At 50.0% G+C, this 13849-nt stretch overlaps 1 long non-coding RNA gene across 1 annotated transcript; it reads left to right on the top strand.

Moving 5' to 3' along the window:
- Window positions 1-126: 126 nt before the first annotated feature.
- LOC131409434 (uncharacterized) lies at window positions 127-10400 on the top strand. Its single transcript, XR_009220920.1, has 3 exons — window positions 127-558; window positions 8001-8150; window positions 10071-10400. It is a non-coding gene; the product is annotated as an uncharacterized LOC131409434 (long non-coding RNA).
- Window positions 10401-13849: the final 3449 nt, after the last annotated feature.

Genomic DNA, 13849 nt, shown 5'->3' on the forward strand with positions numbered 1-13849 from the left:
CCAGATGGGGGAGGGATGCTTGGAAGGAGGGTGAGGCCCCAGAGGGAGGGTTCTTGGGAGGGTATGTGGGGTTGCTGGAGGCAGCCCGCGCTGGGGACACCAAGAGGGAGTTGTGTGACTCTGGGATTCCGTTTCCCCATCAGTACAACGAGGGACTGGGTCAGGTGGCCGAGACCCCCTCCGGGTCTGACAGCTGTGTTTTCAGGCGGTGCCTGTGCTTGGAGGAAGCAAGCATGGATTGGGCTCAGCAAAGAGCCGCTAGGCTGGGCTGGGCTGGGCTGCCCGAGACGGCGTCCACGGCCTTGCCCTCCCGTGTTGCTCCCTCTGTTCACACCTCCATTCATTCACTCATTCACTCATTCACTCAATAACCTTTTCCCGGACCCCTTGGTGACAGCCTCTGCTGGCCTTGGGGCACCTCGGCGGGAGAGCAAGCTTTGCTGCACGTCTAGTGGGGGGACAGCCGTGGACAGGACACAGGTGTGGCTGCACGGCAATGACTAGGTGCGGACTGACTTCCCGTCTCAGCTCGGCTCTGTTCTGGCTGTGGGACCCTGAGTGAGCTGCAGTGACTCGGTTTCCTCGTCTGTAACCCAAGCCTCTCCCCCTACCCCACGAGGGCTGGATGGAGCCTTTCCGACTCCCACACGCCGGCTGGCCTGACCTCATGCCGGGCCTGCCCGATTAAAGGCCTCTCGTCCCCGAGGCCCAGACGGGGGCTGGGAGGAAGGTTTGGGCCCATGTTGACTTCTGCATCTTGGCAGCAGCTCCCGTGAATAATTCTTGATTTACAGCCGAAAGGGCAGATGGAGGCGCCAAAGTGTGTCAATGGGCCTTCTCGGGCCACCTCACGGGGCCCCGGTCCTTCCAGCAAGGGCGGACCAGGCACTTTGAGAACAGCTCTCGGATGGGGGCTGCAGGCTCAGCGAGCCCCTGTCCCATGGCTGAGCTGGCGCCCCAGACAGCAGAGGGATGCTTGTCACCCACACCCCTTGGCCCCCGGAACACTGCCCCAGGGACTCCCTGGCTGACAGATGAGAATCCTGACGCCTGGGGTGGGTGTGGGGGTCCCCAGCACGGTGACTGGGAAACACCTCCAGGCCTTTTCCTGCCCAGTGAGAAGCGGAGGCCCCGGGCTGGTGGTGTCTAGAGACAGAGGTGTGGGACACTGTCCGCTCCGCCCTGCTCTGGGCGCCTAGGGGTGGACCCGTGTGCACAGTGTCCAGTAACTGCCCCTTCCCTGGTCCCTAGGCCCAGAGGTTGGATGGAGCCCCGCCCTGTGGTCTCCCGACAGTGGCCTGCTCTTGACCTGGCGCTCTCACCGAAAGCCCTCGTTGGGTTCCGGGTGCGGGTTGGACAGGCAGAGCCACGCGTCTCCTGTAATGGGGCCCACCTAGCCCCCTGGTGAGCCCGGAGCGGGCTTGGCTGTTAGGGCTGCGTGGCTGCTGGACTGTGGACCCCAGAGCACCCCTGGAGGCCCTGGGGCTCCTCACCTCCAGGATGCTCTGCTTCAGGCCTGCACACACAACCCATTGGGGTCTTAGGGATACCTACAAGGGACACCCCTCTGTTCCCTCATTGAGATGTAGTCACGGGAGACGGGCAGAGGGAGATCACGGCTGAGAAGAGCTGGGCTGGAGGACTTGGCTTTGACGAGAGGCCCCTCCCACATCACCCCCGTGTTCTGCTCACACACCTAGTCACCAGCACTGAGTCCCCACTCAGCCGTGTGTGTGGCAGGAGCAGGCCAGAGCCCACTTCTGGGGTGTCAGATCTGAAAGGGGACTTCCAGGCACTCAGCTGCCGCCACCCAAACTCTTGGTCAGAAAGACAGAGAGTAAGAGGCAGAGGCCTTGGGGGAGGAAGCCCCCCCCAGCTCAGGGCTGGCAGCAGGGACATGAGGAAGCCAGAAGGAGTTGCTGTGTCCGCATGGTCCATCCTCTCCCAGTAGTCACCCTGAGGCCCACCAGGGACCCTCTGTGCTCAGAATGCGACCTATGAGCTCAAGCCTGGGTCAGGCAACTCTGTGGCTTTGCTAGCTGGGCCCCAGAAACCCTTCCTCAAATTTACCAGCTCTGGGGCCGGGCCGATGGCATAGTGGTTAAGTTCACGCGCTCTGCTTCCGCGGCCTGCGGTTCACCGGTTCAGATCCTGGGTGCAGACCTATGCACCACTCATCAAGCCATGCTGAGGCGACGTTCCACATAGAGCAACTAGAAGGATGTACAACTATGACATACAACTATCTACTGGGGCTTTGGGGAGAAAAATGGAAAAAAGGAGGAAGATTGGCAACAGATGTTAGCTCAGGGCCAATCTTCCTCAAAAAAAAAAAAGAAAATTAAAAAAAAATTACCAGCTCTTCTGCCCTGAGGCCATTGCAAATGCTGTTTCCTCTGCCTGCGGCACTTTTCCCCCAGCTCTGCTTGACTGGCACCTCCTCCACTCTGTCCTCCCTGACCACTGCAGCTAAAGTGGCCTTACCCCTTGACAAGACAGTGGCTGCCTAACTTTCCAATTCCCCATCAGAAAGATCCAGAATCCTGGAATCCTGTGAGAGTGTCAGATTCACAGAGACTCAGAGCTGGTGGGAACTTACAGGCTTGGTTGTCCGCCGGACTCTCCAACCTGCCTGCCAGGTGATCGAGTGGCCTCAACTTTTACACTTCCAGGGATGGGGAGCTCACCACCTCATGGGGCAGTGAGTCTCAGTGGCCAACCTCTCTGAAGGGCGTCTGTTTTCCTGCGGCTCTCCCAGCGGCCCTGTGCTCGCTGGTCCCACAGAACAGTCTGTCCTCTTGTCCGATTATTATCATTGTCTGGCTCCCTTTCGTGTCCTCTGGGTCCCCAACTCCCCTAAGACAGGACCCTGTGCAGGCCAGATGGCCTCGAGGGACCCGCATCAGTCTATTTGTGGCAGAAAAGGTTAGCTGGCTCTTGGGAAATGTCAGGGGATAAGTCAGAGCTGGCCGGAGGCGAGACCCAGTGATGCTCTGTCACTGTATGAGTCTCTTTCCTTAATCAGCTGAGGAGAAAAACAAGCAGTGAAGAGTTTTCCATGGCAACCACCAGCGGGGCACAGTGTTCTCTCCCTGTCTGAGCTCGTCCCAAGAGGATGGGTCTGGCCAGAGGCCGTTGACCCTGACCCCAATTGGCAAGGACGGTGTCTGGGGTGTGACTCCCAGGCACCCGGCCTTGGGCTGGAGGCCTGGAGTGGGCACAGCCAATCAAGTCCCTCTATTCTATGATGGTCACGGAGCAGATGGGAAAACAGCCCAGAGAGGGCAGACGCTCACTCTGAGTCAGAAAGCAAGTTTGTGAAAGAGCCGGGACCAGGACCCAGGACCTCTGAGAGAATTCTCAGGGGGATGAGAGTCTGCTAAACTAGAACCTTATTTATTGACTACTTCACCATCCACCCACCTACCCCTCCATCCATCTACTCACCTACCCACCCGTCCAACCATTCCTGTGTCTATCCACCCATCCATCTCTCCACCCATCCACCCACCCATCCAGCATCTATCCCTGAATCTACCTACTCACTCATCCATTCACTCACAAACCTAACTTAGCATGTTTCCTCCCGTATATCCCAAAATTCATCTACCCACCAGTCTATCCACCTATCCATTGCCTCATTGCCCCACCCATCTCTCAATTTACCCACCCACCCCTTAACACACCCACACATCCATCTCCTCAACCAACTACCTGTCCATCCACATACCCACCTGCCTCTCCTCCATCTATATCCCATCTACCCATCACCCATCCACTCACCCATGCATTATCCTCCCACACATACACCCACCTACTCATTGACCAGTTCACTCACCCATCCGCCTGCCCTACTACCCACTTACCAACACACTCATAAAATTTCCATCCACCTATTTATATACTTACTTGTACATCTGCCCGCCAACCCATCCACTAGATCATGGTCTACCCGCTCATCCACCCACCCATCCATTTATCCAAACACTGCATATCAGTGGTATGATCTTAGAAGTCTGGTCCACAAATTCCAACTCAGTTTTGATATTTGCAGCATCCAATAGTGTCATTTTAATTCCTAGAATGTGTGGTCTTACCTGGAAGACTATGCCCATCATAGATGGTCTGATAAATGCAAAACCCAATAGACTCTCCAGATGGGGTTTGCAGATGTGTGTGAGAGGACCGGGATGGTGTTCTGTATGGGGTCAAGGGTTGAAGACCAAACTCTAAGTTCAGAATTCCCTGTAATAAAACATAAATAGGTCTCTGTGAATCTCATCTGTGTGGTGGATGAAAATAACTTCAGTGCACTGAAAAACCAAGAGATTTGGGATGCTAGTATTTTGCAACCTCAGATAACCAAGATAATGCCCCCCAAATCTCTTGGTTGTTTCCTTAGTGAATAAGCACATTTGAACCCAAAGGTGTATTTAGAATTAAGTATAGAAATGTTTTATGGTATCAACTCCATAGTATTGATATTTTTGTGTGAGGGAACCTGGGCATCATTGATGTTGTCAGCATTTGTGATGTTTTAGAGAATTTGGGCTATCAGAATAACAAGTGAACCTTTTAATTCAAATTTAAAATATATACTTAATTTCTTGATTTAGACTTATGATTTTTGGTTGAAATCCCATAAAGTTTAGATGCAGTGTTGAGACATTTAAAGGAATCTAAGATTCATCATATTAGAAGGTTATCTTTTTAGATTCATAAGAATCACTTAACAATTTGGGAAAATTTATCAGATAGAACAAAATACATTAAGTTTGTTAGTGTAATTAAAGTTTTGAAGGTGTTTTATTAAGTTAGTTTGAAAGTGGGACCTAAAGTTAATCAAAGAAACCTTTAAAAAGAATTTTGAAATTTGTTAGACTTATAAGTATAATGATACGATTAGTAGATTGAATTAATAGTTTAAGGGAAAAAACCTAAGTTTCTAACATTAATAAGTAAAAATTTAATTTTTTAAAAACTAATTTCTGAATAATCATTCCTATGCATAAAGAGCCAGCTTGAGGCCATAAAAAACAATCTCACCTTAACACCACATATCCACTCAGCCTTCCATCCATCCATCCACTCACTTACCCATCCACCCACCCACCCATCCATCCATCCACTCAGTCACCCTTCATCCTCCCCTCTAGCTCTCCTCCTGTCCAACTATTCTCCAACCCTCTCACCCACTCGTTCAGTTATTCAACTATCCATCCATCCAGTCAGCCAGCTACCTAGCCACCCACTTACCCCCTCACCTACTGGTCCGTCTGTCCATACACCCACCCATCTATCCATCCATTCATTCATCCATCCATCTAATAAATATTTACTGAAGGACCTAGTAGATAGCAGACACTAGAAAAAATACCTACAACTGAAAGGGAGCTGCTTCTGGACCCACAGATCTTTCATGGCAGCTCAGCATTGGAAGGCAGGGGTCATTCCCTCCCCTCTGCAAAGGGAACTTCACTTTGCCATCTTGCCCCCACAACAATCTAGGATCACAAGTGCAGTGGTAAATGTGTGGGCCTGGGGCCTATGATCCCATTCAAATCCCAGTTCCTCTCCCTGTGTGACGTTGGTCAATGGAGTTGACTTAGGGTAACACGGGTGTTGCAGGTTCATGGTGAGGGTTCACGGGTTCATGCCTGTGGAGCTCATGGCCAGCCCCCGGTCGATGTTGCCCCTGTTGGGACTGTAGCCAGATGCCCTGCTGGATACCACCTGCCCTGACACGTGTGGCATTTATGGACTTGGTGGTCTGTGAGGTGACGGACAGAAACAAACGTAAAATTCAGCTGTCATGGTAGCTAAGAGGGCGTGACCGTGGTGACCACGAAATGAAGGAAAGGAGACAGCTTTCCACAGGGGCATCAAAGGGAATGCAGCTGGGCTTGGGACCTTCCTCAAGGCCCCTGCACAGCAGGCCCTGCGCTGCACCCCTGGGGCCCGCAGGAGCCAGGTTTGGGCTGCAGGGCCCTCCCACAAACAAGGGGCTGGCCTGGGAACTCATGCGAGACAGCACGGTCCCCGCAGCCTCCCCTGGAGCACGCCACGCAGAGGACCGTGGAGAAGCAGCAGAGCCGCCCCCATGTCAGGGGACGTGGGTCTGTTTGCTCTGTCTGGTGATGCAGCGAAGCTCGTGCCCCGTCCTAGGGAATCAGCTGTCTTCCCCACGTGTCTGCCTGGCTGCCTGGGTTCTCAGGGCCCTGTGAGCCCTGGCACCACATTAAACGCTGTCTGTCCCATGTTCTCTTGAAATCTGCTGCCCGGCCCGCCCCTCCTGAGGGCCCCCAGGCGCTGCAGTGTCAGGGGCTCCAGCTATCCCCACCTACCACAATCTCCTGGGCTCGCAGCCGGTCCTGTGTCCGGAGGCACCCAGCCCCTCTGTCCACCTTCTGGGCCCGCCTGCTGGGGATGACCCCTGGGTCCTTGGAGCCTGACGTGGTGGGAGCTTGGTGGGTGTGTGCAGAGCAAATGCACTGGCTGGAGGGAGAAGATGCCGCTTGAGCTCCTACTGTGTGCAGGCTCCAGCTTGTGTGGGGGCGGGGTCCACGGGAGGTGAGTTTTCAGAGAGAGAGAGAGAAAGGGAGGGAGGGAGGGGCAGGGAGGGAGAAACAGAGACAGAGACACAGGGAGGGGGAGAGAGAGAGGAAAAGGGAGAGGGAGATGGGGAGAGGGAGGTCAGGGGCTGAATGAAGCAAGGATAAGAAGGGACGTAAGGATGGAAAATTGGAAAATCGTGCAGCCCCGGGTCCCTGGCGACTCCAGCAGAGTGCTGTCAGTGCCTGGGGAGGGGTTCCCGGGAGGGAGGGGCAGCATGAGCCCGAGGCAGCAAGGATCCCTGGACTCAACGTTTGGCTTCAAAGGGGAGATGAGATGGGTGGGTTTGGTGGCTCTTTCTCCTTTTTGAGAAGGACGGAAGATACCATGTTAAATGCTGATGGGCAGGAGCCAGGAGAGGGCAGGACAAAGGGACGGGAGGCTAATCACTCATTCATTCATTCATTCAGCAGACTTTTCTAGACCCTCCACCTCATGTCTTGTTTTTCACTTGGGGAAATTGATCATAGTCTTGGTTATGGGATGTCCAGGTGAGGAATCCACATGTTCAACGCATGTGGTGATTTCTGGCTCTGCTCTTGGGGAGACCCAGGTCATCACTGGCAGGACCAGGCTACATGATGTTAGGCTGGAACACGATGTCAACTTTGGGAGGTGAATGGGGGGTGGAGAGAGAGGGAGGGAGGAGGCTCCTCTCTGGCCGGTGGGTGTCCCTGGGTCCCCAAGGCTCCTGGGCTTTCATATCGGACAGTCCAGAAGCTGGGCTCCTGTTCTCAGGTGGGGGTCTAACCTGCCTGGCCAAGGACTGTGACTGGCTGATCTTGGGTCCTGACCCAATCGGCCTCGGAAAGGAGTAAGTCCCATTGTGGGTCAGTGTGGCTCTGTGTAAGTGTGTGAGCATCTGTGCATGTATGAGTAGGGGTGTGTGTGTGTGAGTGTGAGTGTATGTGTGAGCATGCAACCGTGGGTGTGAGTGTGTGCCTGTGTATGCCCACACCTGCGGCGTAAGGGAGGTGGGACGCTGGGGTGGCAGAGCCCCGTGGGACGAAAAGGCAAGCATTTCTGGGCTTGAGTCCTGGCTCGGACCTGGCTGACATTGGTGTGACCTGGATGAGCCTCTTTGCTGCTCACAGGAGATGATGATGGTCTGGCCATCTCGCGGCTGCTGCCAGCATTCCACGGGATCATGTGAAGTGCATCGTGGACACACGAGGACAGTAACGTGGGCCCCGGTGACACCACCGCCACCCGCTTGGCTGCTCCCCAGGAGCCTCTCTGCTCCCTCCCTTTGGAACCACTAACCTGACTTTGGTGATAGTCATTTCCTGGCCTTTAGTCACAGCCTCTCCACCCATGTGTGCATCCCCAAACGTGTGCTGTTTACTCTCGTCTGTTTTTGAATTTGACATAACTGTGTCACGTTACAGGAACCCTTTTGTGACTTGCTTCTGTGGCCAGGTGACGTGTGCAGCCGCAGTCCATCCACTCTGGTTCCGTGTGGTATCCACCGTATGCCTGCACCATACTTGAAAACAGCGCTGCTGCGGACACTGCAAACATCACCTGGGGCCTGCATGGTGAGCACTATTTACTGAAAACACCCAGAAGTAGAATGGCTTTGTCAGTGGTTTGCACGACTTCAGCTTTCCTGGAGACCGCTGGCTGATTCCTAGAGGGGTGGTACCAGTTTGCCACCTGGCAGCAGCTTGTGCAACGGACTGTTGCTCCACACCCCTCCAACACTTGGTTCTGTCAGATTCTAACGTTTTGGACAACGCAGTGAGTGTGAAATAGTATTCATTGTGGTTTAATTTGCATTTCCGTAAGGACCCATGAGGTTCTGCCTCTTTGCTTGTGTTCACTTGCCATTTGAATTTCCTTTTTTGTGAACTACCTGCTCTTTTGTCCATTCTTTAAATGAATTTTTTTGGTCTTTTCCCTAGTAAATAGTTCAGAGTTCTTTATCTATTTCCTGAACGAGGCTTTGCCGGTCACCGGTGCTGCAAACATCTTCTCCCAACTGTAGCTTCTTGTTTCGTTTTCCGTGTGGGGTCTGCTGAACAGAAGGAAGTACTGAATTTTGCAGCCACAGGCAACAGATTGAGATGGGACCCCCATCTTGCATCACACACAAACATCAACTCAAGATGGATTAAAGACTCGAACATAAGACCTGAAACCATAGAACTCCTAGAAGAGAGCATAGGTGGTGAGCTCCTCAACATCGGTCTTGGCAATGAGTGTTTTGGATTTGACACCAAAAGTACAGGCAACAGAAGCAAAAATAAATAAGTGGGACTACATCAGACTAAAAAGCGTCTGCACAGCAAGGGAAACCAACCACAAAATGAAAAGGCAACCTATGGAAAGTGAGAAAATATTTGCAAATCATATATCTGATGAGAGTTAATACCAAAAATATATCAAGAACTCATACAACTCAATAGCAAAAAAACAAACAATTCGATTAAAAAATGGACAGAGGATCTGAACAGACATTTTTCCAAAGAAGAAATACAGATGGCCAACAGCTACAGGAAGAGGTGCTCAACATCACTAATCACCAGGGAAATGCAAATCAAAACCACAACGAGATATCATCCCCCACCTGTTAGGATGGCCATCATCAAAAAGATAAGAAATATCAAGCGTTCTGAGGACATGGAGGAAAGGGAACCCTGTGCACTGTTGGTGGGAATGTAAATTGGTGCAGCCACTATGGAAAACAGTATGGAGGTTCCTCAAGAAATGAAAAATAAAACTACCATATGATCCAGCAATTCCACTTTTGGGTATTATCTGAAGGAAACAAAATCATTATCTCGGAAACGTATCTACATCCTTATGTTCGTTGCATCATTACTTACAGTAGACAAGACACTGAGGCAACCTAAGTGTCCATCGATGGATGAATGGATAAAGAAGATTGGTGTAGACACACGATGGAATATCAGTCAGCCGTTCAGTATATATATACAACGGAACATAAAAAAAGAGAAAATCTTACCATTTGCAACAACCTGGACGGACCTTCATGTTAAGTGAAATACGTCAGGCAGCGAAAGACAAATACTGTATGCTCTCATTTGTATGTGGAATCTAAAAAAAATCCCCTTGAGCTCACAGATCCAGAGATCGGATTGGTGGTGGGCAGAGGCGGGGGGAGGGGGCTGGGTGAAATGGATGAAGGGAGTCAAAAGGTACAAACTTCCAGTTATAAGATTAATAAAACAAAGGACTACATTTTAATGTAGTACAATTACTGCCTCTTTCTCTTTACGATTTGTGCCCTTTGCGTCTTGCTTAAGAAATTTCTCCCTATCCCGAAGATTTTCTCCTGTGTGCCTTTCCAAAAGATCTGTGGATTTATTGTTCATATTTCAGTCTTTAATCCACCTGGTATTGATTTTTAATTTAATAATTATTTTTTCCTGGCTTCGATTTTTGTGGACAGTATGAAGCAGGAGTCTAAATAATCTTTTTTCCTCTATAATCAGGTCTCCAAACCGTCCTGTTTCCCTTGATCTCTCGTCTACCCCAGCGGAGAGGCCAGGCCGTGCTCCGTTGTGGACACGTCACCAAGACCCCGACACCTCGTGGTCGGCGTCCCCAGAGCCTCAGAGGAACTCTGGGATCTGGCAGGGCAGGGAGGGCCTCCTACCTTGTTATCCTTCAAGACGATCTTGGCTGTTCTTGGCGTTTGGTAATGCCACGGAAATTTCAGAATCAGATCATCAAATTCTATATGTGCACACACACACGGGATTGTGATTGGCTTTGCATTGACTCCACAAATCATTTTGGGGGAAAATGATATCTTTATAATATTTTTGGGTCTTCCAATCCACATACTTTTTTTTTTTTTAAAGATTTTTATTTATTTATTTATTTATTTTCCCCCCAAAGCCCCAGTAGATAGTTGTATGTCACAGTTGCACATCCTTCCAGCCGCCGCATGTGGGACGCGGCCCCAGCACGGCCAGAGAAGCGGTGGGCCAGAGAAGCGGTGCGCCGCTGCGCACCCGGGATCCGAACCCGGGCCGCCAGCAGTGGAGCCTGCGCACCCAACCGCCAAGCCATGGAGCTGGCCCCATATGTTTGTTTTTTAAACATACCTGTGTCTCTCTCCATTTATCTAGATCTCCTTTAATGACATGCAATAAAGTTTCATTTTCTTCTCTATAACTTCCACATATTTCGTTACCATTATTATAAATGGTATCTGTGATGGTTAACTTAATGTTTCAACTTGGTTGGCCATGGAGCTCAGATATTTGGTCTGGAAGTTTCTGTGATGGTGTTTTTTTTTGGTGAGATTAATGTCTAAATTGGTGGGTTTTGAGTAAAGAGGATTACCCTGCATAATATGGGTGGGCCTCATCCAATCAGTTGAAGGACTTAATAAAGCAAAGATTGACCTCCCCTAAGGAAGAGAAAATTCTGAGACTTCCTTTGGGCTCAAACTTCAACTCTTCCCTGAGTTGCCTGCCTGCTTCCCACCCTGCAGATTTGAGATTCACCAAATCTCCACTATCGCGTGAGCCAATTCCTTAAAATAAATCTCTCTCTCTACATACACCTGTTGGTTCTGTTTCTCTGGAGAACTCTGACTAATATAGCATCTTTTTAAAATTCCATTTTCTAGTTGTTTGTTGCTGGTATATAGCAACAGAGTAGATGTTTGTATCTTGATTTGTATCCAGCAAACCTGCTCAACTTACTTCTTAATTCTAAAACACTTTATTTGTTGATTCTTTTGGATTTGCCATGACATGATCAGACATCCCTGTGCTCAGCCGCTGTCTTTTCAGATTTGCTCAACCTTATCCTCACCCTCCCTCTGGGGTCCAAGAATAAGACAATGACCACTTGCACGCCCTCTAATTAGACTCACCAATCGTTAATATTTTGCCATATATATATATATATATATACGTGTACATGTAAATACACATATACACATACATATAATACAATGTACACACACACACATACATATGTGTGTATATATGAGCCAAATTGCTATCTAAAGTGCCTTCCACAAGTTGACCCTCCTCCCAGTAGTGCATAGGATTCCAGGCATTACACACCCTCACCAGCACTGGAACTTCTGCCAGCCTGGGGGTATGAGACAGTATCTTGTTGTGTTTTTTTTGGTCAGGAAGACTAGCCCTGAGCTAACAGCCACGCCAATCCTCCTCTTTTTGCTGAGGAAGATTGGCCCTGGGCTAACATCTGTGCCCACCTTCTTCTATTTTATATGGGACGTTGCCACAGCATGGCTTGATGAGCAGTGTGTAGGTCTGCACCCAGGATCCAAACCTGCAATCCCCGGGCCGCCGAAGCGGAGCACGTGAACTTAACCACTACGCCACTGGGCGAGCCCTCTTGTTGTGGTTTTAGTTTGCATTTCCCTAGTTCTGCAGCAGGGCGAGCGCCTGGGCCTCCTGTTTTGTGTAGAGCCCCTCTGCGTGTGTGCTGTCAGCCCTCGCTGTCCCATGCGGTTGGTGTGCCAGCCTGCAGCTGCCCTTTCCTCTCCTGATTTTTAGGGTCTACAGTCCTGAGTTCTGGAAACAAGATATATGTTTCAGAATTGTATGCGAATCTTGTTTACTGATGTAAGGCTGTAATGAGGGCCTGAAGGATTCCCCTATCCAACTGTATAGCATTAAAGGAAGCTTTAGGTTGCAAGCAACAGAAATGCAGCCAAAGTGAATCTATTGGCTTCTACAACAGACCAACCGGGCAGTAGTGGCAGCTTCAGGTGAAACATGCTCCAGTGGCTCCAGGATGTCACCAGGACCCAGTCCTTAACCTCTGCGTGCTGTTTCTGCAGGGTTGGCTTGTGCTAGCTCCCTTGTGTTCTCAATGCTATTTGCCACATCTCCTGAGGCTATGGTGTCTTCATTCACGTCCACTCTGAAATGACTGGGCTGACAGTCACATGGGTCCTTGACCTAGTCTCTGTGGTCAGAGGATAGAATGTCCAGATTGGGGTGGAGTCAGCTTCTTGCAAACCACATGGATCCCCAGTCAGAACTCAGAGCAGATGGGCGGGGGGGAGCATCCCGGGCTTGGTCAATAATTGCCCCCCAGGTAGTCCCGGCCTGGAGAGCTTGGCGGCTGCCATGCTGGCCGTGAGCGGCCCATCTTGCTAACTTCTGGGCAAGTGCCTGTGCACCAGATGGTTGAGCCTCCTGGAAATCTGATCTGTGAGTAACTGCAGGAGTTTTTCTTAATTATGAAAATTTTCATAATGGAAGAATAATATGGACGAATCACACAATGAACACCTGTGTCTGCCCACCTCGGTTCAACAATTATAAACAGATTGCCATGCACATTCTTTCTCTCCTTCCCTCCTCGAATTTTTTGCTGAACGTTTCAATGTTCATGGCAGATATCGTGACGCTTGACCCCTAATCTTTCAATTTGTGTCTGTTAAAAATAGGGACATTTCTGGGCATGGCCCCGTGGCTGAATGGTTAGAGTTCTGCACGCTCTGCTTTGCTGGCCCGAGTTTGTGGGTTCTGGTCTGGGCGTGGACATACTGCACTCACCAGCCATGCTGTGGAGGCGTCCCATATGTAAAGCAGAGGAAGATTGGCACAGATGTTAGCTCAGGGCTCATCTTCCTCAGCAAAAAGAAAAAGAGGAAGATTGGCAATGGATGTTAGTTCAGGGCAAATATTTCAGCAAAAAAAAAAGGACATTTTTTACACACAGAACCACAATACCATTTTGACACCTAAGAAATTAGCAACCAATTCTCAGATATCGTCTAACACCCTGTCCAGGTTGAAAGTGTCCAAAATGTCCCCAAATCTCTTTTGTGGCTGTTGGTTTGAACCAAGTTTCATGCAGTGCATCTCTTCTTTGTCTCTTGAGCATCTTTTAATCTAGAAGAGTTCCTTCTACACTTAAGGTTTTAGATTAAAAATGTAGTTGTTCCACACTTTTTTTCATGACGTTGACTTGCGAAGGGCCGGGCCAGCTGTCTGGATAAAGTCCTCGTCCTGCGTCCGTGGGTTTCCGCCTCCTGTTGTTTAGCTTGGTCCTATGTCCCTGTCTTTTCTGTAAATTGAAAGCTCAGTTCACAAGGGAAGGATTTGCTTTTATTTTCCGTAAGTGAAGCTATATTCTCTACACTGCTGTGCTCCCGGAGGCACACAGCATGAGGTTGTTTATTACATTTGTGTTTTGTCTCTTTCCCCCTCTTTTCCTGCCTTCTCTAATTTGATAGAGCATTTTTTACTATTCCGTTACGTCTCCTCTA

Source organism: Diceros bicornis, chromosome 8 (assembly GCF_020826845.1).
Source record: "Diceros bicornis minor isolate mBicDic1 chromosome 8, mDicBic1.mat.cur, whole genome shotgun sequence".
NCBI classification, from domain to species: Eukaryota; Metazoa; Chordata; class Mammalia; order Perissodactyla; family Rhinocerotidae; genus Diceros; species Diceros bicornis.